This window comes from Taeniopygia guttata, chromosome 10 (genome assembly GCF_048771995.1).
Source record: "Taeniopygia guttata chromosome 10, bTaeGut7.mat, whole genome shotgun sequence".
Lineage (NCBI taxonomy): Eukaryota > Metazoa > Chordata > Aves > Passeriformes > Estrildidae > Taeniopygia > Taeniopygia guttata.
The window spans coordinates 3,128,495-3,148,097 of NC_133035.1; the positions used below are offsets into that span (position 1 = coordinate 3,128,495).

General features: G+C 48.8%; 1 long non-coding RNA gene across 4 annotated transcripts in view; it reads right to left on the reverse strand.

Moving 5' to 3' along the window:
- LOC115496629 (uncharacterized) overlaps positions 1–19,603 on the reverse strand; it is a 100,758-nt gene that overhangs the window by 7,584 nt on the left and 73,571 nt on the right. For 3 of the 4 annotated variants that reach the window (XR_012057585.1, XR_012057586.1, XR_012057584.1), the window contains 3 exons: positions 14,742–14,837; positions 5,887–13,806; positions 5,642–5,803 (listed from right to left, as the gene is read on the reverse strand). This is a non-coding gene — a long non-coding RNA (uncharacterized lncRNA). The remainder of the gene's footprint in view (positions 1–5,641; positions 5,804–5,886; positions 13,807–14,741; positions 14,838–19,603) is intronic. The other variant, XR_012057587.1, reaches the window with a different exon arrangement.

Consider the following 19,603-nt stretch of genomic DNA (forward strand, 5'->3'; position numbering starts at 1 on the left):
TGCTCCACCTGCTTTCCTCTGCACTAATACACATTTTTAAGGGTTGCTCTTAGAAGGACCAAAAATTGAAATGCATTTCCTCCTCCCACAGAGGAAGGCACATGCTGGCAGGGGAATCTGGGAGGAAAATGCTTTTATGCTATACAGGCAATGGACATTTTGTGCACAAGCAAAGATGCCTTCACATTCCCAGAGGAATTCAGCTAAAAAGCATCACTTCCAAAAGCTGGAGAGAATTCAGATGCTTGGAACAAACTTATATTGATAAAAGTGGGGAATTGGTCAAGAAAGATGTTCAGGCTATCAGAAGTTGTTATCAGAAGTGTCCTTCGTTTCTGAAAGCACAGAAGTGTAGGTATTCAACAAAAATCAATTTCTCAAAATGACTCTCCTTCCGTGACTGAAAACCTTTGGTGAGGGCTGAAAAGAAATTCAGGTTTATGTCTGTATCATATGAACATTTAGATTCCACGAAGCAAAGCAATGGTATTTTTCAGCCATGAGCCCTCTGAGGCAGGTAACAAATAACAGAAATTTGACAGAGGGAGAAAAGCTTTCTCACAAATCTCCTGTTTTCCCAGTCCCAAAGGGCTGCAATCTGCCTCTCACTCCTCTTCCATGCTGCTGCTCAGTCCATGATCTGTTGGGTTTGTGTTTTCAGGTGGGAGTCCAGTGTTTTCCTGCTGACCTCCAGCAATCAGTAGCACTCAGCTGCTCCTTCTGGGGTGTCATCGTGGTGTCCACCACTCCTGAGGCTGCCAGGACATTCTGGGAACCACTGCCTTTGGACAAGGCAGCACAGGGGACCACAAGGAACAGTATGACTGACATTTGTTTTTATCTTTACTGCTACTACTGCTGTTAACGTGTGTTGTTTTTTTTTTCCTAAAGATCAGAATTCATGAATTACGCTCAGCTTAAAAAGAAATCTGTAAAAAGTACCAGTGAAAGACATCAGGAAAAAAAAACTCATCACCACTCCTGTTCTCTTACTCTCTTTTTTTTTAAGTTCTTCATCCAGTTTCAGGCAAATGCAGCAGTGCCTGGGGTGTGGTGCTTCCAGAAGACTCCTGAAGAAGCACCTGCTGGGCACAGGCTCCTGCTGTGGGAAGGGAGCAGTGGGAACTCAGAACAAGAGCAGGTACCTGCTGTTTCACACCAGGAAGAGGAAGAACTCGGTCTTGTTCCTGGCTACAGATGGCTCTGACACATGAAAGGTTTCACTGATTCTCAGTCGAGACAAGTGAATGACGGCTGTCCTGTTAGAAGTGACTAAGGTAAGATATCCTGCACTTCACCTAAAACTGACACCAGAAGAAGGGCAGGTTTAGATGGGATATTGGGAAGAAATTCTTGGCTGTGTTTGGTGCTGAGACCCCGGCACAGGGTGCTCAGAGCAGCTGTGGCTGCCCCATCCCTGGAAGCGTCCAAGGCCAGGTTGGACAGCTAGTGGAAGGTGTTCCTGCACATGGCAGGAGGTGGAACAAGGTGGTCTTTAAGGTCCCTTCTAACCTAAACACTTCTGGGATTCTGTGATCAAGAATGAGAGAATGCCAACACAGACTGAAATGTGGACAAAATCTCCATTTGGAGTTCCTGGTCCCAGGGTGGGTGGGGTGACACTGCAGCAGGAGGATCCAAACCACAAAGGTAAGTGAATATTCAAGTTGTACACCAACTTAGGAACTTCTAGGAACTTAATTAACCCCAACACAATGCTACATGCAGACTTTGGGGATGGAACAGTGACATTGCTCTAAGTCAGCTCCCACAGTGGGGATTTTCCCTCTGACCAAAGAGCTCCCTTGGTCAATGTATGGGGAAACACAGACAGCAAAAGAGATGGTGGGAAAACTTAGCAGCATTTACAGTTGTGTTGGAAAGCCTTGTTCACATCAAAACACCTTCCCCGGGTACCTGAACCAGAGAATGGGGATTTTAAAAATAAGGAAAACCTGCCCAGAGTGTTCAGTAAATCTGAAATGAGAACACCCACCTTAAAGCTTACCTCCTATATGGAATTTTTACCTGACTCCAGAGGAAAGGGTGAAAAGGCTTACAGCTCTGTGAGAGATAATGACAGAACTGACAGCAGTGGACTCCGCTGGGTCACCAGAGAAAGGGGGGAAACACAACCCTTTGTGATTACAGTCAAATACAAATAAATATGTTGGAAAAGAACATTCTCTATTTCCTGCAAGCAGTAAAGTTTGGGGGGAAATGGCCTATGACAAATATTTTTCTCTGCTGGAGGCAGCAGCAGGGCTCTGACAGGCACATTGGAAAACAGACCATACATTTGTGCATATTCAACAGCCCCACTGGGAGACATAATTTCTCAGGCTGCCATTGGGGTTGTGTTTGGCACTTGAACTGTTTCGGAGGCTTTGATAGTCCAGGATCTGTGCAGAGGATGTTTTGTTCTGAGGGAAAAGAGCACAAGCACATGACTAGAAGCTCTGATAACCTTTTGAAAAACCCAGACCAGCAGAGCTCAACAACACAACTCCTTTGTAATGGAAATGCCATACCTAGGCATGAAATTAGGAAAGCAGTGTGTACAAGTGGGTTCCAAGAAGACTGAAGTCTTCCCCAAAATTCCTGCCCCAGCAGAAAAGGATGTAAAGTTAAGACACCTCTGAGTGGTGAAGTGTTGACCCAATTTAGCTGCCCAAGCAATCAGTGATGGATCTTTATGAGTGTTCAGGAGCCCTAACACACAGATCTTCCCAGGGAAACTGAAAGGAGCTAATTAATAGCCCAGATAAACAGAATGAAATGCAAAGCTGGACATAGATCTTTACAGGCTGGTGCTGACTGTGCTGAATTCTCTCCTTGCACTCCCAGCTGACCCCACTAAGGCATCAAGATTAATGCTTGTGCAAAAAGCTTTTGCTTTCCACTTTTTGTAAAGCACTTGCAGACTATCTACTCAGGTGTTTCACCTGGCTGCAAATAGAGATAATTTAGTCTTGACCTACAGACTTAGGTGGGTGTAGTTTTGCTTTCCCCGTCCTGTTCTGAGCACCCTGAAGTGATACCTCTCTGTCTTTACTGCTCTGGCTGCCAGGACATGAATTCCCTAATAACTGAGATTGTTTAATTTCAAATTGCTCAGCTCCATTCATGCCACTTGCCCTGTCTGCAGTGCAGTCTGGGACTCTCTGGTGCCCTGAACTGCAACGAGGTGATGATGTCACTGAGTTAACACACAAACCCCTGGGGAGGAGATGTTGAAAAGTCATGGGACTCCTTGTTCCCAAGAGGTGCAGCACAAGGGCCCTCAAAGGAGCTTTGGGAGGAGTTCCAAGGCTGGCCTTGAACATGGGATACTTCCTGGACACATACCTAGGGTCATTTGGCCTTTTCAAGAACAGGTAAAGAGACGTGAGCCTGCTTTGGGGACTGGACTGCTCCAACCATGGGACACATGGCCAGCCCAGCAGAAGCAGCTCCTGCCCTCTGCCACCAGACCAAGGCCATTTTGATCCAAGTATTTTAGGGAGAACATTCTCCTTTCTCCCAGCTCCCACTTCCTCACACACCCACTTGACTGAGGATGAGGAGCACGTTCTGCTTGGCCTGATTTGGAAGGGAGACACAAACCCCACTGGTTAGGATCTGAAGTTATCCAGCTGTACCTCAGTTTTTCCTGTCCCATCATTCTAGTGACCCAGAAGTCTGGAAAATAAATCATATTTGTAATTGTTGGGTTATTCCTCTACACAAATGTAATCTTTCTATCAGTGCTGTGTATGAGGATATGCAGAGAAAACAGGAATGTTCTTGGGATTGGAGACCAGTGGGCAGAACATTTTTTGGAGACCCACACAAAACTTTTGGGTTGTCCCAAGCCAATGTCCCAGAAGGACATCAGAGTCAGCACTTTCACTGCTGAAATTACCCACAGCCAAGATAAATACATGAAATATTAGTGGGAATATTGAGAAATAACAAAAACTGGTGCAGAAACCACGGTGGAATGTGCTCGCAGGGACATGCACAGGCACAGCCTGTCCAACAGACTCGTGGTCATCCACGATCCTGGCTCACAACCTACAGCTATTCCCTGAAACCTTCCACCAGCCTGAATTCCTTCTGTACAAAGGGAGTCTCATGGCCTGTTTTAAAGCTCTAACACCTTCATTTTGGTTCAAGCTCAGCTTCTCTCCGAGACTAATGGGCGTTTGGGAAGCTGTGAAGATCACACCATCATTGTGGGAGAGAAAACTGTTCCCCCCTGACATCCCCCTGTGCTCTGTGCCCACAAACCTCAGGGTCCATCACACAGCCTTCAGTCTGCATGGGAAGAGCCAGCTGGAACCTCTGGAAACGTGGAATGCTCATAAGATTGAGGAAGGGGGAAAGCACGAGCACTGGCCCCTTCTCCAGAAGCTGCACACCAAAATCCCAAATCACTTCTTACTCCAGTACTCAGAAACTCACTGGAGTCAGAGCTTTGGGGTTTAATTGCTGCTGAAAAAGGAGGAAACTCCTGTTTGCATGCACAAAGATTGTGAGTTTTCATCCTCCGCTCCAGTGGAAGTTTAATCCAACAGGCCCCTTGCTGTGTGTCCAGGGGCCTGGTCACCACTGCCTTAAGTGAGCACAAATCCAGTGGACTGACGTGGGAAAGCAGCCTGGGCTGAAGATGTGCTCACATAGCTTCATTTAGATCTTTCCTGATGGGAGAATTGAGAAGCAAAGATGTTCCCACCAAACCTACTCATCCAATTACTGGAGCCCTTTGAAAATGTGATACGGATCAGAGGAACAGCCTGCGCTTTTCCCAGGACAGAACAGGAGTGTGCAGACACTGCACTTTTGGGAAGCTTCAGGGACCAGACACAGGAGCTTTGTGGCTTCTCTTCATTGGTTCTGACTTGCTCTGACTCCTCACCTGCTCACCATTAGCACCCCGTGGTGCAGTTGTGTTTGACATCCCTGTAACAGCCCCTGATTTATATGGCCTCACACAATCCCTCCTCTGCGCGGCCTTGGGAGCAGCAGAACAGACATTCTGAAATGGAACTCCTTTGAATCAGTCACTGCCAAAGGAGCAGACACCTTCAAAGAGCATTATCTTTGTGAATCAAACTTCACCTTCCCAAATGATCTCTTTTTTAAATGAAATGGAGCTTTTAGGGTTTGGCAGAAGCGGACAAATACTCCAGTGGGCAGACTTAAAAAAAACAGGTGAAAGCATAACTGAGATTCAGAGTCACAGCATAAAGGAGGGAAAGGATCTAGGGTGAAATCCAATGTGCCACATTCATCACTCACTCATTCAATCACAAGGATTTGAGCAACTGTCCAATGAAGGGAATTCAACCCCCCCGGTTTTATGGTGGACCTCTGATGCTTCTCCACATGGCACTGCAGGAGATGAGCCGTGCTCCTTTCTACACCCATTCCCCACAGAAGATCTGCAAACCATCACCACTGATGTTCCCTAATTTAGAATCCATGTCCTAACATTCTCTGCCTCCAAAGCATGGCCACCACATAATCCCCTGCTTGCTTTAGGAGTGTGGTTTTCCTTTGGTCCGATGGGAACACCACGATTACGTGCTGCACGTGCCAGAGAGGCAGGGCTGGGTGGGGAAGGAGAAGGGAGGCTTCAGCTCACAAGTGATAGTACCTATTTCTGGCTCCCGGAGCCAGGCTGTGCTTCTCCCACTCTGCTTTGATGCTCCAACACATTTCACTGGAGATGTCACCAATCCCAGGCAGTCACGACAATCTGGGGTGCTGGGATTCAGCCTTGTGGGGGAGGGAAGACAAGCAGCAATTTTTCTGAAGTCTGTGGCAGGAACAAATGGATTTGTGGTGACTGTTATTTGAATATTAGTATTTAGATTAGGCTATTTTTTAGTCTGAACGTACCATTAGAACACAGGAGATCTACACCTGGCTCTCCCTTCCACCTGGCTGCAGTGGGACATCACCTCTTCCTAAACTTCCATGATGATGTTTTCAGATCTGGATAAACATCTTGCAGAACCAAATGTCCTCTTGCTCCCCACTGTCTGGGAAACACAAAATACATAAAACACAAAATACAATCTCTTGGAGTCAATTAATATCTTAAGTGTGTTTTACATAACTACAGTGCCTACTTGGGGTGCACAGGATTTTCCCAGAACTCCAAGTGTTGCAGTTCCCACTGTTGTTAAGTGACAACTTACTTACATCCCAGAATTCTGAGGCAGCACAAGCCAAGGTCTCTGCTTACATCACCTGTTGCAGGTACCCCCAGGAGGTTGTGAGAGGCTCCCCTCTCCATGGCTGTGCTTCAGCCATGTGAAGGAGGAAGCCCAAAAACTCTCCTGAAACTGAGCACTTGACCTGGGCACCTCAGTCCACGCTAAAGGGGCTCCCCACAACCAGGCCACCCTGTGCCTCCTGCCCCCAGCAGCCTGGTCCTGCCTGGCACCATGCCCTGCTGCACTGAGCAGGGAGGGGAGACAAAGCTGTGGCTGCCCATCCCTGGAAGTGTCCAAGGCCAGGTTGGGTTGGCTTGGAGCAACCTGGGACAGTGGCAGGGGTTCCTACCCATGGCAGGGGGTAGAACTGGATGAGCTTTAAGGTCCCTCCCAATACAAACTATGCTGTGATTCCAAATCCAACAGGATCCAAGGGAAGACAAGGCAGAGGGTGAGGAGCTTGGGCATCTCTGATGCCAGGCCAGTGCTCTGGGAAAGTGGGGAACAAAAAGCCAACCCTGTGGCCTGCTGCTCACCCACCACAGGATCAGCTTTCCTTTCTTCAGCTGCATTTCTTCATTCTGATCTGCAGCACCCTGTGCTATGGAGTGACAGAAACACGTAACAGCTTCTCCAAACACAGTTATCTTTAGAAATGGAACAGCAAAAGAAAATGACACCATGTAGACACTGTAAAAAGAAAGCCTTCACTACATTAAAAAAAAAAAACAACCTTACATTCTTGATCAAGGAACAAACTGGTCTGGATAGTCACAATCACATTTTACAGCCATGTAACTCTTTTTATCTTTTTCTCTCCCAACATCTGAAGAAGATGAACATCTGATTCCTTTATGTGGGAATTGCTTAAACCAGCACTTGGAGAAAATATGCAGTTGAATATTGATCTGAAAAGATGGAGTGAGTTCAGGCCTGAGTTAATGGTCCTGGATTTTGGACAGGGGATGGCAGAGCTCAACCCCTCTCAGGACCAGCCCCAGCCTGGTTCCTGCCAGCCCTACAGCCCGAGGCTCCTGCAGCTCCATTCTTTTCAGCAAAGGTTGGCTGCAGGAGCACAGCACCATTTTATTTAATCATAGTTGGTGTTCTCATATCCACAGGAAAAAAATCCTGGGAGCAGAGTGTATTTTCATGATCAGTGCATACAGAGTAGTATAAAATGTCTGCACTGCTTCTTTCCACTCCAGCCTGTGCCTTTGAAGTCATGGTAACAGCTTTTGGATCCCAATCCTCTGATGAGACTCGTTGATTTATTAGGTAAAACATCTGGAAAAAATGAGGACTTGTGGCAGTGTAAATCCTCCAGAAGGAGCAGAAAGAGGTTTCATCTGAGCAGCCCTCCTGTCAAAACGCAGGAAACCTGAGCCCTGGCCACTGGCTTGAGGGTGCTCCGAGGCTGAAAAGCTCCAGCCTGGCCGTTCCCGTTTCACCCAGCGGCCAGAAAGCAGCTGTGAGCAGAGGAATGTCCAGCAGCCAGCAGCCCGGGGAGCTGGGGCCACGCCAGGCCCTGGAATGGCCTGCAGACACTCGGGTGGCAGTAGCAGTGCTGCCCTTGACAGCACCAGGGAGCCCCTGTTGTAAATCCCGGCGGTCTGGGAGCACTCTGCGATGTAAATACCTGCAAATACCTGCCTGTCACCCACACAGGAACAAGCACCAACCAAACCCACTGCCCAGGCCCCTGCCGAGAGGGGCCTTGGGGTGACTTTTCCATCCTAATTACAACAGGAATTATTTTCCATAATTACAACAGGAATGTTGGAGAAGAAAATGGTTTGGAAGGATTGAAGCCCGAGCAAGTAACAAACAAGGCAACATGCATTTTGTGAGGCAGATTTCTTCTGTTATTTGGAATCAGGCCTGAGGTAAGAGAAGAAAAGAGAGGAGAGAGGGAACAGCAGGAGCAGCTTGCTGTGCCAGGAGCTGGGCTCCCCCGTGCAGTGCGTGTGGTGGGCAAACACGCGTGTGCAGCCGCCGTTTGGTACGTGGGTAAAGGTACAAATCACCCAGGTACTTGACTCAGAATTATTTACTGTCTGCCTTCTCCACACAACAGCCCGGGTTCCAGCCCCGACACTCTGGGAAAAATCCCCCGAGAACCATCCTTTGCCAGTTATTTTCCCATCTAAATCCCTCTTCCAGCAATTTGAATCACACAGTTCAAACACCAACCCTGATGCCAGTGGTGCTTTTTGGAGGGGGCGCAGGACCGGTGGAGGAGGGGGAGTTTGGGGAGTATTTTTTTAATCAGATAAATTATTGCTGGGAAACCAGCCACTTCTCTCCATTCAATTTATACTCTATGGGGAATCCATCTAATACCCCTGCTCAGAGTGTGAGGCAGGACCAGCGAGATGCTGTATCAAACCAGGGAGGGAGGCAAAAGATGGGATGGAGTGCAGGGAACGAGCAAACAAAGGGAGGAAAGGGCTCTGGAAAAGCCTGCAGAGAAGAGGGAAAGCCAAGGGATGTGCCTGCAGCTCCTCAAACAAGGGAGGAGGGGAGAAAATTGATTTCTCTGCTGGCAAATTGGAGCAGGCTGGAGCATGGGCAGAGTGGGAGGGTGTGGAATGGGATGGGATGGTTTGGGATGGGATGGGATGGGATGGGATGGGATGGGATGGGATGGGATGGGATGGGATGGGATGGGATGGGATGGGATGGGAATGGGATGGGATGGGATGGGATGGCTCAGAAACCCAAGGAGCTTTTCACTTGCAGGAGGTGGCACAGCTCCAGGCAGGATGGAGGATCCAATCAGGCTTTGGTTGAGTTTGTAAAGTGAGTTTAGCGATTTGCCCCCGTTTCCCAGTGGAACTGGGAAGCTGCCAGTTCACCTCACCGCTGTATTTGGAAGTGGTGAACCCTTTGTGGCTGGCAGAGAGAAGCCGAGGCCTGGGAACAGAGACAGCTTGCAGCACCCAGGGTTCCAGCACGCTCGCAGGACAGCGTGTCTGGGAAGCCTGCCCTGCTGTCTGGGCATTCCTCTCATCCCTGTTTGCCTTCCCTGCTAAGCTCAGGCTCTGCTGCAGCTCCACAGGTGTGGGACAGGCGTGTCCCTCATCCAAACGGGCACAACTGGAGCTGGGCACTGCCAGCAGGGGCACAGGCAGGGAATGATTGTCCCGAGCCCACCGAGCGAGCTGGTGACCAAAGCTGCCCAGAGCCTGCTGCCCCATGCAGGACTGCTTCTCTTTCATGTGCTAACACCAATTTAGTCCAGAGGCTTCCCAGTCCAGCACTTCCCAGTGACTATAAATGCACACAGAGTTTTTAAAGAATTACAGGGTAATGGCACCTGAATGGGTGTCGAGGTGCACTTTGCTGGCCTTTTATTCTTCTTTATAACAAAGAATTCAAAGCTTTAGTGGGAGAGTTGGCAGTAAGCTCAGGAGATGGGGAGACTTCTGAGGATGATTTCCCAGATTCTGGGAGTGACTACAGTACAAATAACGTTGGAAAAGAAAGAATTGACTCAGCAGGAGGCAAAAGGGAACAAGTGGAAGAGTAACTCTGCTCTGGAAAGCTGCGAGGAGAATATGACACAAAGCAGAAAAGAGAAATAAGGCCCAAAAAAAGAAATCCAACATGTATTTCAGAGGGATTCCTTCTGACAGCCTGACTGTCCAAAAACTGCTGAGTGCCATTCTCAGGAAACTGGGCCTTACACGAAGTCCAGGGAATTTTGGCTCAAAACAACAAAGAGATGCTTTTACTCAGAGCTCATTCCCATCCTCCCCAATAGTCCGTGGGCTCTCTCCAGTCTCCCCTGGCTCAATCTAAGCAGTGTGAAAGTGTCGCTCCTGACATTACACCTTCCTTTCCCAGGCAAAATTAATGCTTAAAGCAACACTGATCTAAACACGTAATTAAACCCCCTCTAGCCCACCTACCTAATAAACTCATTTCCAGACGCCAATTAACCTCTGAGGTTACTACTGGGGATTACAGATCTCCCTAGAACTCCTCGTGCCAGGATACAGGGAGCCCACTTGTTCTGCAAGTGTCAGGTCATGGGGATCACCTTAACCTTGGATCCTTGTCCAGCTACCACAGTCCTGGGAATAAAACTAATAACTTTCTGGCATTTTCTCCCTCTCGAAGAAATGGAGAAAGTGTTATCTCTTCCTCCTCATAATTCCTCCTTGTATTTTGAGTCCCCAGACATCTGTACTTTGTTAAAGCACTGCCCATTTCAGAGGCTTTTTCCAGGACTGGAAGAACTCTGGTGATAGATATCCAAGCTGCTTTGTACATTTAGTAGTCCCTAAATGTCTGTTTTGGAATCTGTTCCAGATTCTAGTCATTTTACATTAAGGTTCAGGGACTCAGTAACCTCTCCCCTCCCAATCCCCAAGAAAAACAGAAACAACAACCCTTTAACCCTAGATCAAGCACAAACCTCTCCAAAATCCCAGCCCGGAGCCATCTTTCATCAGTCTCTGTTTTCTGTGACTCCTGGACTCCACAGGACGTGCAGAGTCTCCCTGTCCAAGGAAAGAACACCCATGACATGACTCAGGACTTTGACCAGGCCATTAAGGGGCCATTTAAGCCTCTCCAACATTTCTGGAGCTCGCTGGGCTGTGGGAGTTTTAGGCTGCTCCATTGTTCCACGTTGGTTTTCATTCCTCATTTGACACCTGATGCCATGTGGTTTGTAGAAATCCCTCTGGGCTCAATAAACTACAGAACTGAGCCTCCTTATTCTGCTTTTTTCTTCCACTCGTGGGGACTCTGCTCTGGGTTTCTTTTTCCTCTGTCCAGCTGCACACTTTCAGGTAACTTTTGGGAATTTCGTATCATTGAAGTTATTCCCAACTCTGCTGAGTTTCAGAAGGAATTCAAGGGAAGGGAAGAATGGCAGGAAAACAGCAGAATACCTCTTTAGAAACAAGACTAGTGCAAAAGGACTGCTGGAAATCTTGTTTTCATCACCCACAAATTCCCTGATGCTGGAAAACGTCCCCCACTTTCCCATCTTCTCCCATTTGCTGCAAGTTCTGACAGGAACAGCTTCTGCTGGGAAGAACTGACTGTGCCAGAAAGGGAGAGCTGCTGTTCCTACACTGCCCTCCCCTCCCCAGATCCCCACATTTCAGCCCAGAAAATGGAAATTGCTCAGTGTTTACCAACCCTCCTGCTCCTTCCCGCTCCGCCAGGACCTCTGTGCCTGAGCCAGGTCTCTGCTGTTTACAAGCCCATCTGCTGCTGTTGCTTTTCCTCACCTCAAGTTTGAATGCTCCGTTCAGGATTTCGCTCACCATTGTGTTGGGAACTGCAAAGAGCAGCTGAAGATTTCAGGTGGGAAGTGAGCAGCAGGGAGAGAGGAATGTAAATCTGTTCTCATGTAAAAAGCCCTCAAAATAATTAAAAAAAAGAGAAAGAACCAGATGAAATAGGAAATTCCAAATGTTTTCAGCAGCATAGTCATTCCACTGAGAGTTTGTCTCATATTTTTGTGAGAATTTGAACATTTAGAACCAGAAGGGGAAAAGCACAAGTGTTCCAATGGCTGTTGCCCTGAAATTACCCTGGTCACTCTGGTCTGTGCAGTTTAGTCAGTGTAAGAGCTTCAAGCCTCCACTTAACCCAAACCTGTCAAAAGTGAGTGCTCTCCATGCAGTGTAACTCAAGGCTGCATCTCTCCAGGAGTAAAAGGGAGACCCTTAGGAGTCACAGAGAGACTGGAAACGTCTGTGTCTGCCCAGAGGCCACTCTGAGCAGCAGAGCTGCTGCCCTCCTGCCAGAGCCTGCACGAGGGGTTCTCTCTCCAGAGGCTGATAGATTCAAGCTCTCTCCTATCCTTCCCTTTGCCAGCAGGGAAGCACAGGGTGGAACAAGCCTGGGCAGATGCTCAGACACCACCAGGCTCCTGCCAGGAGCAGGGGTGGGAAGCAGCCAGGCTGTGGCTCATGCTGTGCTGCTGGACATGGCATGGCTGCAGTGGGAACCAGTGGCCCTGCAGCTCTGTTGGGTGCCACTGCTGGGTCTGGGTTTTCTGCTCCCAGCTGCAGCCTCTCAGTTTATGTTGGTGCCTGGACTGGGAGAGAATTGTTTTCCTGGGCCCTTCTCAGAGTCATTGAGAATCAGGAGAACACAAAGAGCTGAACTGCCCTGACCAGAAAACATCAGTGACTGAAGTGTCTTTGCTCCAGCCCTTCCTGGGCTTTACTTCTGGAGTTGTGAACTCAGCCAAGAACTGGTTAAAGGGAGCAGCATTTGGAATGGGCTCTGCTGTGCCCTGAGCCTGTACAGACACACCTGTGGGAGAGCAGACATGGCAGGTTACAGAACAAACATCCATGGGAAGTTCACGCAGTGGGTATGGACAATGTGGAGCAGGAAGAACTGGAAAGTGGAGAGGATGGATTCTCAGGAAGGAAAAGCCCACCAGAGGTTCCTTCTGACTGTCTTTCTGTGCCACTGGAGCACAGTGGATCAGCTGCACCAGTTCTCAGCCAGAAATCTGCCTGGTGTAGGGAGGAACACACTGTCCCACTTGGCAGCTGCCTGGCCCTGCCCTACCAGCTCAGCACAATGCACAGATCCCGTCCCAAGGCTGGAGGCTGTTGGGAAAGGAGCTTCCCAGGAGGGAAGGAGGCCCTCACTGTGGCCAGGGCAGCTGCTGGAACCCAGGATAACATTCCCTTCCGTCTGCAACGCCTACAGCCCTTCCCCAAAGGATGTGTGTGTTTGGATTATCTCTCTTTGAGGACTTCACCGTGCAGAGCAAGGTCTGAAGAGCCCAGAATTGCCCAGAGGTGCTGAGTGAGTGCTGGTTCAGCTTCCCCAACCCAGAGCACTCAGGGAAACTGCTGGATTTACAGACACACTCTCAATGGAGCCAGCAAGGTGCTGGGATGCCCTGGAAATGCAGTGCTGAGCAGGTGAGGGCACAAAGACTGAAATTAGACTTTGCAAGAAGTTCCTGCCTCGTTCACTCCCAGAAATGTCCTCTTTGAGCCGAACTGTTCCTGGGAATAGCTGTGTCTGACACCAGGCAGTGCTGCAGCTCCAGGGCCTGGAGCAGGACCTCAGGAGCACACATGCTCTTCATTAATGCTAATCCAGGAGCAGGAATGATCCGAGAGCAGAACCTCTGAGGGGATTAAGTACACAGATACCGCCTCATGGAGCTGCGGTGCAGGGCGGGATCCAACCTGAGCGTCCTCCAAAATGCACTCAGATCTGGTTGCTCTGGTTTGGCCTCGACTCCAGCAGGATGGAAGGAGCTCAGGGGGATGGTGAGAGAGGGGAGAAGGAAGAAAGAAAAACAGCCTGCTCCCTGTGCTCCCCAAAAAGCAGCGTTTCGCTGCTGGGGCTCTCAGCGTGCACTACAAACTTGCCTCCCTTCCCTCGCTCCCACTTACATTGTTCACTTTCCTGCAAATTGTTTCCACATTCTGTATAAATAACCCCGGTGCCAGCGAGGGGGAGGGGAGGCGCAGGGAAGGGGTGGGAGGAAATCCAATGGCTTTGTTACTTTGGAAAAAGAAGGTGGAGGATGGAGAGGAGCGGTTGGAGCTGGAGCCCTGGCAGACGGAGCAGAGAGTTGCCATCGAGCTTGCGTTCAGACCTGGAGGAAGAAGAGTAAACAAGGAGGAGATTATATATAATTATAGACAATCATGTTGCCAGGGATAAACAGGAATCAAAAGCACGGAGGCACTGGAGTCTGGCACATCCCCAAGCACGGAACAGAAGCCAGCCAGCGAGAGGCACTGCAGCAGGAACGCGCTTCCCTTTGGGCCTGCTTCCACTTAGCTCAGGGGCTGGGGGTTTTTTCCTCTCTTTTTGGCTGCAGGCATTCCCCCATAAAGAGAGGAGCCCATTCAATGGGGAACAGAAGCCAAACTGAAGTCAGCAGAATTCTTGTCTGTGACATTCACCGATTACCCTGTGAGAAACGTCAGAAACGTTTGGAAAAGATACAGCCCACAGAGGTCAGCAGGAATAACAACAACAGGAATTTCTGAACAAAAATGTTTTAAAAGACACTCCAGAATCTGTGCCTGAGTGCCCTGTGGGCAACTCCTCTTTGGCACAGGGGGAGCTGCAGCTCAGGGTGGCACTCAGGTCCTGCTTGTGGCTCCCAAGGATCCAGGGTTTGCTTAATGGGGAAATGGTGAACAAAGCCATAGAGAAAACCTGAAACAACAGCAGATGGGCCATAAGGGCTGTGCTGTGGGTTTTAAAACGAGGACTTGGGGGAATTTAACAAAGGAAAAAGAAAAGGAGCCTCCTTCGTTCCCTGGAAGGCCCTTGAGAGTCAGAGGGAAGGTGACAAACAAAGGACAGCAAGCGCCCGATGGTGACAGGAGGAGATTGTTTAGCAAGGCAGTGTGAAGAGCTCTCTCCCAGGCACTGTTTTCAATCCAAATAGCTCACAGCCTGCTGAATTCTTAAGCCATTTTGCTGATCTCTCAGCTGTTCTTCATTGAGAACACAGGCAGATACTTCAAAGCAAAACAGCAGAGAGGAAAAATAAATATATATAAGAAACAACCAGACCTGTGTTTAGAACCTGTGTAAGATCAGCGGAAGCAGGGAATGCTTACAGGTTTCTTCACCTCCCTTTCGGTACAGGTGCTCCAAGTGTCCTTTCTCCTAAGGCAAGAAAATGGATTTTTTAAAGGGAAATGACATTTACTCTCTGAGAACAGAGTCACATTTTGGTGGATGATATTATCTGGAGATGGGGATGTAGGATTGCGTATTTTCTGTGCATTCATCATTATGGGCCTCTTTCCTCTGGGATTTCTTCTGTTGATAAATCCTTCCCCAGAGGATGTGCCTCTGTGTGTGCACATGCAGGGGTGAATGAAAGATCTCTCTGCTGGCCATGTAGAAACTGTTTGGGTATCACAGACAAGTGATAAAACAGGAGTCATGTTCCTCTCAAAACTGCTGGAAAGAGCTAAGAAAGAGCAGAGGGTATAGACTTGGGAAAGACAGTAAAGGGTTAAAAAAGGTATTTGGAGTCTAAGTCTTATCTACTCTAAATTTACATCGACTCTGTGAGGTAATATTTAAGCAATCTACTCCCATGCCAAGTTACAACAGCTCCTTCCAAATATCCCAGACAGTGAACAGAACCAAGACTAAAAAAAAAGATAAAACAACAATAGCAAAAATAGCCAAGTGTGTCCTTTCCCACGTGCCCCTGTGCAAAGTGGGGCACAAACAGTGCCAGGACTTGAGCCATATGGTGAGAGGGTAGGTCTGGACAGGCTACAGCCTCTTTACTTTCTCTTTCATTTGCACCTGACCAAGAACAGAGAAGGACACAGAGCTCTTGTCCCGATGTTCTGGCAAAACTGAAATGAGGTTACTGATCTCCTGCAAGCATAAATGAACATCAATCACCAAACACTCATCAAAGCACAAAACACAGTCCCTTGGTGTTGTTAGACAGCAAGAATTAAGAGTTTATCAAGCTGGAAAGAGCAGATCCTCGAGGGAGAATGGATTTCATAAGCAAGCAGCAAATCCTTCTCCAGGCGCCTTGGTGCAACTTTGGCAGTGAGAAAATCAAAAGAGCTCCCACCTAAAGAGAAACACACAGGAGTATTCCCAGCAGGCATCTTAGGAAAAGCCCTTGGTGGGAGAAAGTGTCAATCCTGCCTTGCCTCCTCCAGCTTTCCTGAAGCAAAGAGGGAAAAAAGACAGGGGGAAATAAAACGGAGATGATATTTGCATTGCTGCTTATTTTTGCCCTGCAAAACAAATCTATTTGTGCTGGAGGAATGGTTTGCACTGGCTTGTCAGAAAATGTCTGTAGCTGGGTCAGTCAGTGGGACACCCTGGCTTAGGACAGGCAGGAGGCAGCAAGAGTTGCCTGACACATCCCAGAGGTGCATCCCCAGAGCTCAGCCAGGGCCCAGAGCTGCAATGGAAGCTGCTGAAGGTTGGCAGAGGTGAAACTCAGCTGCATCTCACCCTGCTAATCCCATTTTGGAGACTGGAACTTGGCCATGGGGAATGAAAATATAACTGAAGCATTTCTTTATTCCAAGTTTGTCTGTCTGCCTTGGAGTCCCACCTCTGGAAAATCCACGATAAAGGGACAGAGCAATTAGGGGTTTTCCCCATCTCCTTGCTCATGGTACTGGAAATCCTTGTATTCCCAGCCCTAGGACACTGTTATGTCCTAAAGTGTCCAAGAGCACAGTAACTGCACAGAGATGGGGGATTTCTCTGAGGTCAGGGATCACAGGCTGAGGGAGACCAGGGATGAGCTGCAGCATCACCCACTGCACCTTTAGTCACCAGTGACCTCTCCATGGCCCCACTTCCCTACCCAGGTGCTCAGGAGGCAGATGTTTAAACCTGCCATCCAGAAAATGTGTTTCCCTGTCACTGTTCATGTGCTGACACTCCTTATGCAGCCACTTTTGTAAGAAATATTCCTATTTTTATGAAAAAGGGCAGGGATGAGCTCAGCCCTCCAAGCCAGAGCTGCTGGGTGCAGGCAACTTCCAACACATGCCTGTAATGAAGTAGAGAGATGCTCAGGGGAACCCAACATTTTGTTTAATGAAAAAAAGCCCTGCTTCAAGCTTCTGAAGGGTTATTATAAGCTGTGGCGAGATGAAACTCAAGACATAAGTCTCTTTGTATTTAATAATACATGGGATCGATTTTTTCCTGTGGAGAAACTTCAATGAACACCTTTTTTTTTTGTTTAAATCTTTTGTTGCAGGTATTGATTATTCATTGAAAATCTAAACCCCAAAGATGTGACCAAATGATTTCACAAAAAAGGTCTGATTTCTGCTCCAAAGCAGGCATTTCCAAGCAGTGACAACCCTTTTGCTGTACAGATATTGCGGCGCTGATGGCGAGTTTATAATTAGCCCATACAAATGTGTACACAAATGTACATGACTGCATTTTAGGGGAAACTACTCACCCCCTAAAGCAAAAATGCAGCTACAATACACACCAGGGAAACGCAAGCATTCTGGTCTTAGCAGGTAATTAAAGCAGATTAGTAAAAGTCAATTTATTACCAAACTATCCCCAGAAAGGCTCCCAAAAAGCCCCCTTGAAGAGCTGTGACATCCAAGCGACGTCTGCTGAAGAGGCACCACTCCCTGGCTTTACTATAAATGACTTTGTCACAGAGATGGTCCAGCAGGCAATGACTCAAACTGCTGTATTTCTATACCTGATGCAACACGAGGGTGCCATCCTTTTAAATATGTATTTATGCTTCTTTAACATCCCAGATCTCCTCCTGAACACCGGCTGACTGCGGGTCTGGTGGGATTTATTCTCCGAGCTGGAGGGGGGGTGAAGCAGATTGAGATGCACATGAGACAGGAGGAGGCAGAGGGAGAGAAAGAAAGGAAAAAGATCAATTAACGACCTGATCCCGGGACAAAACAGCACAACTGGGGTCCCTAAAGTCCCCTCAAGTGGGTCGTGGGCATAAGTGCCGGGCAGGGACCTGGCACTCTGTGACAGAGCGCAGTTCCAGCGGCCGGGCACGAGTCTCCAGATCACAATAAGGCAGCTTGAAGGTGACAGATTTCATTGTTGAAGGTGATAAAATTCCACGTGGCGCGCTGCAAAACAAGGGCTGGAGCTGCGCCCGCGGAGAGGGAGCAGCGCCGCAGGCAGCGCGGCGGGAGGGAGCGTTCTCCTGCTCTCCTGGCCTGGAAAATCCTGGAGAAGTGCCCGATGCCGGCCTGGGGGACAGGTTTGCTCTTGCCTGACACAGGGCAGGGGAGCTGCCAGTGGTCAGGCCAACCTCGGCATTGCCACCTGAGCCGTGGGAGTGCCGCGGTGCTGCCCCGGGACCGCGGGGAAGGAAAGGGAAAGGGAAAGGGAAAGGAAAGGGAAAGGGAAAGGGAAAGGGAAAGGGAAAGGGAAAGGGAAAGGGAAAGGGAAAGGGAAAGGGAAAGGGAAAGGGAAAGGGAAAGGGAAAGGGAAAGGGAAAGGGAAAGGGAAAGGGAAAGGGAAAGGGAAAGGGAGAGCCAGGCAGGATCCTGCAGGATGCACACTGGCCACTGCACTTCTCCTGCCTGTGCTCCTTGCAGCTGCCCTCCCCTAATTCCCTCCCATCTCCTGTGGGGGTTACACCAGCACAGGTTCGTCATGAGCAAGGTGTCCCAAAAGCTTCAGGCTTTGTTTTCCAAAATAATCCTCGATGCTGTTTCACAGCTAAAACACCCATCCAGCAAAAGCCTGACCTTTGCTGTCATTACCACATGCCCACTTTGCTGCAGATACTCTGTGCAAGGGCTGGGCAAGGACAGGTGCTCACTCCCTGTCACACAGGGGGGCAGCTCAGGCTGGACACTGCCCCAGCCAGGCTGCTTGAAATGCAGGAAGGACTCAGTGGCAGAGATGTGAAAACAACAGGAAAATCAAAGCCTGAGACTAAAGGAGCAATTAAACCAGCCTCAGAATATATTTGAGTCAAATCAATCCATACAAGAATTGCAGTCACGGTGTGCTGGTGCCCACACTTCTCCCTCCCTCCCTCCCTCTTCATTTCCCTCTCTCTCCCTCCCTCCCTCTCCTACCCAGGCTGACATCCAGCCTCACTGTCTGCTTCATCAGAATATGCACAAAGTGCAGTGACAACGCATCTCCTAAGATGCTTTATCAGTTTTTCAAAGTCCCAGTTCATCCTCCTCTTGTGGATCCATTTACATATTGATGTATTTATTCCCCTCTCTCCAGGCAGGCCCCATGAGATTAAACTATTTTATTTACAAAGACATTGGGGTTGCAGCTCCTAACAATTAAGTCAGCCAAGATGGAACTTTGCTGGTGCTCACAGATTGATGTGTGAACAGAGAAATTGGCCTCGTCAGCGATTTGGGAGCAGCTGGGGGTGGGGGGACTGGCTCAACCCCATCTCTATAAACCACTCAATAGCTGCTGCAACTGGGAAAAATGAATTGGGGTGGTGGGAGGCACCAATGTGCAGAAAGGAGAGATAACAAGGCAACAGGAGGGATGAACAAAACCAGGAGGAAACTTTGCCAACAGGGCTCACCTCCAAAGGTTGGTGCTCCAGAATGGTTTGTACCCCCTGGGAACTTGCAGGCTCCTGGGAGCTGCCCCTGCTGCATCTCCCCCATCCAGGCCAGGCACACAAGGCTCCAGCATGTGTTCCTGTTGGACCCCGTGCCTCCCACCAGGTGAAATACATCCATCAGAGCACCTCAGGCTCCTTAAACACCGGAGCTGAAAAGTCACCTGCCTATTCAGGCCTGTATAAATCTGGTACACTATTGCCTCTCCCTGACAGCAACTTCATCCAGCGCCAGCATTCTTCCCAGCATCTCTGACATTTCAGAATTATATTTAGAGACCTGGATGGGAATTTAATTTTGAAGTTTTCCACGGCACCCTGT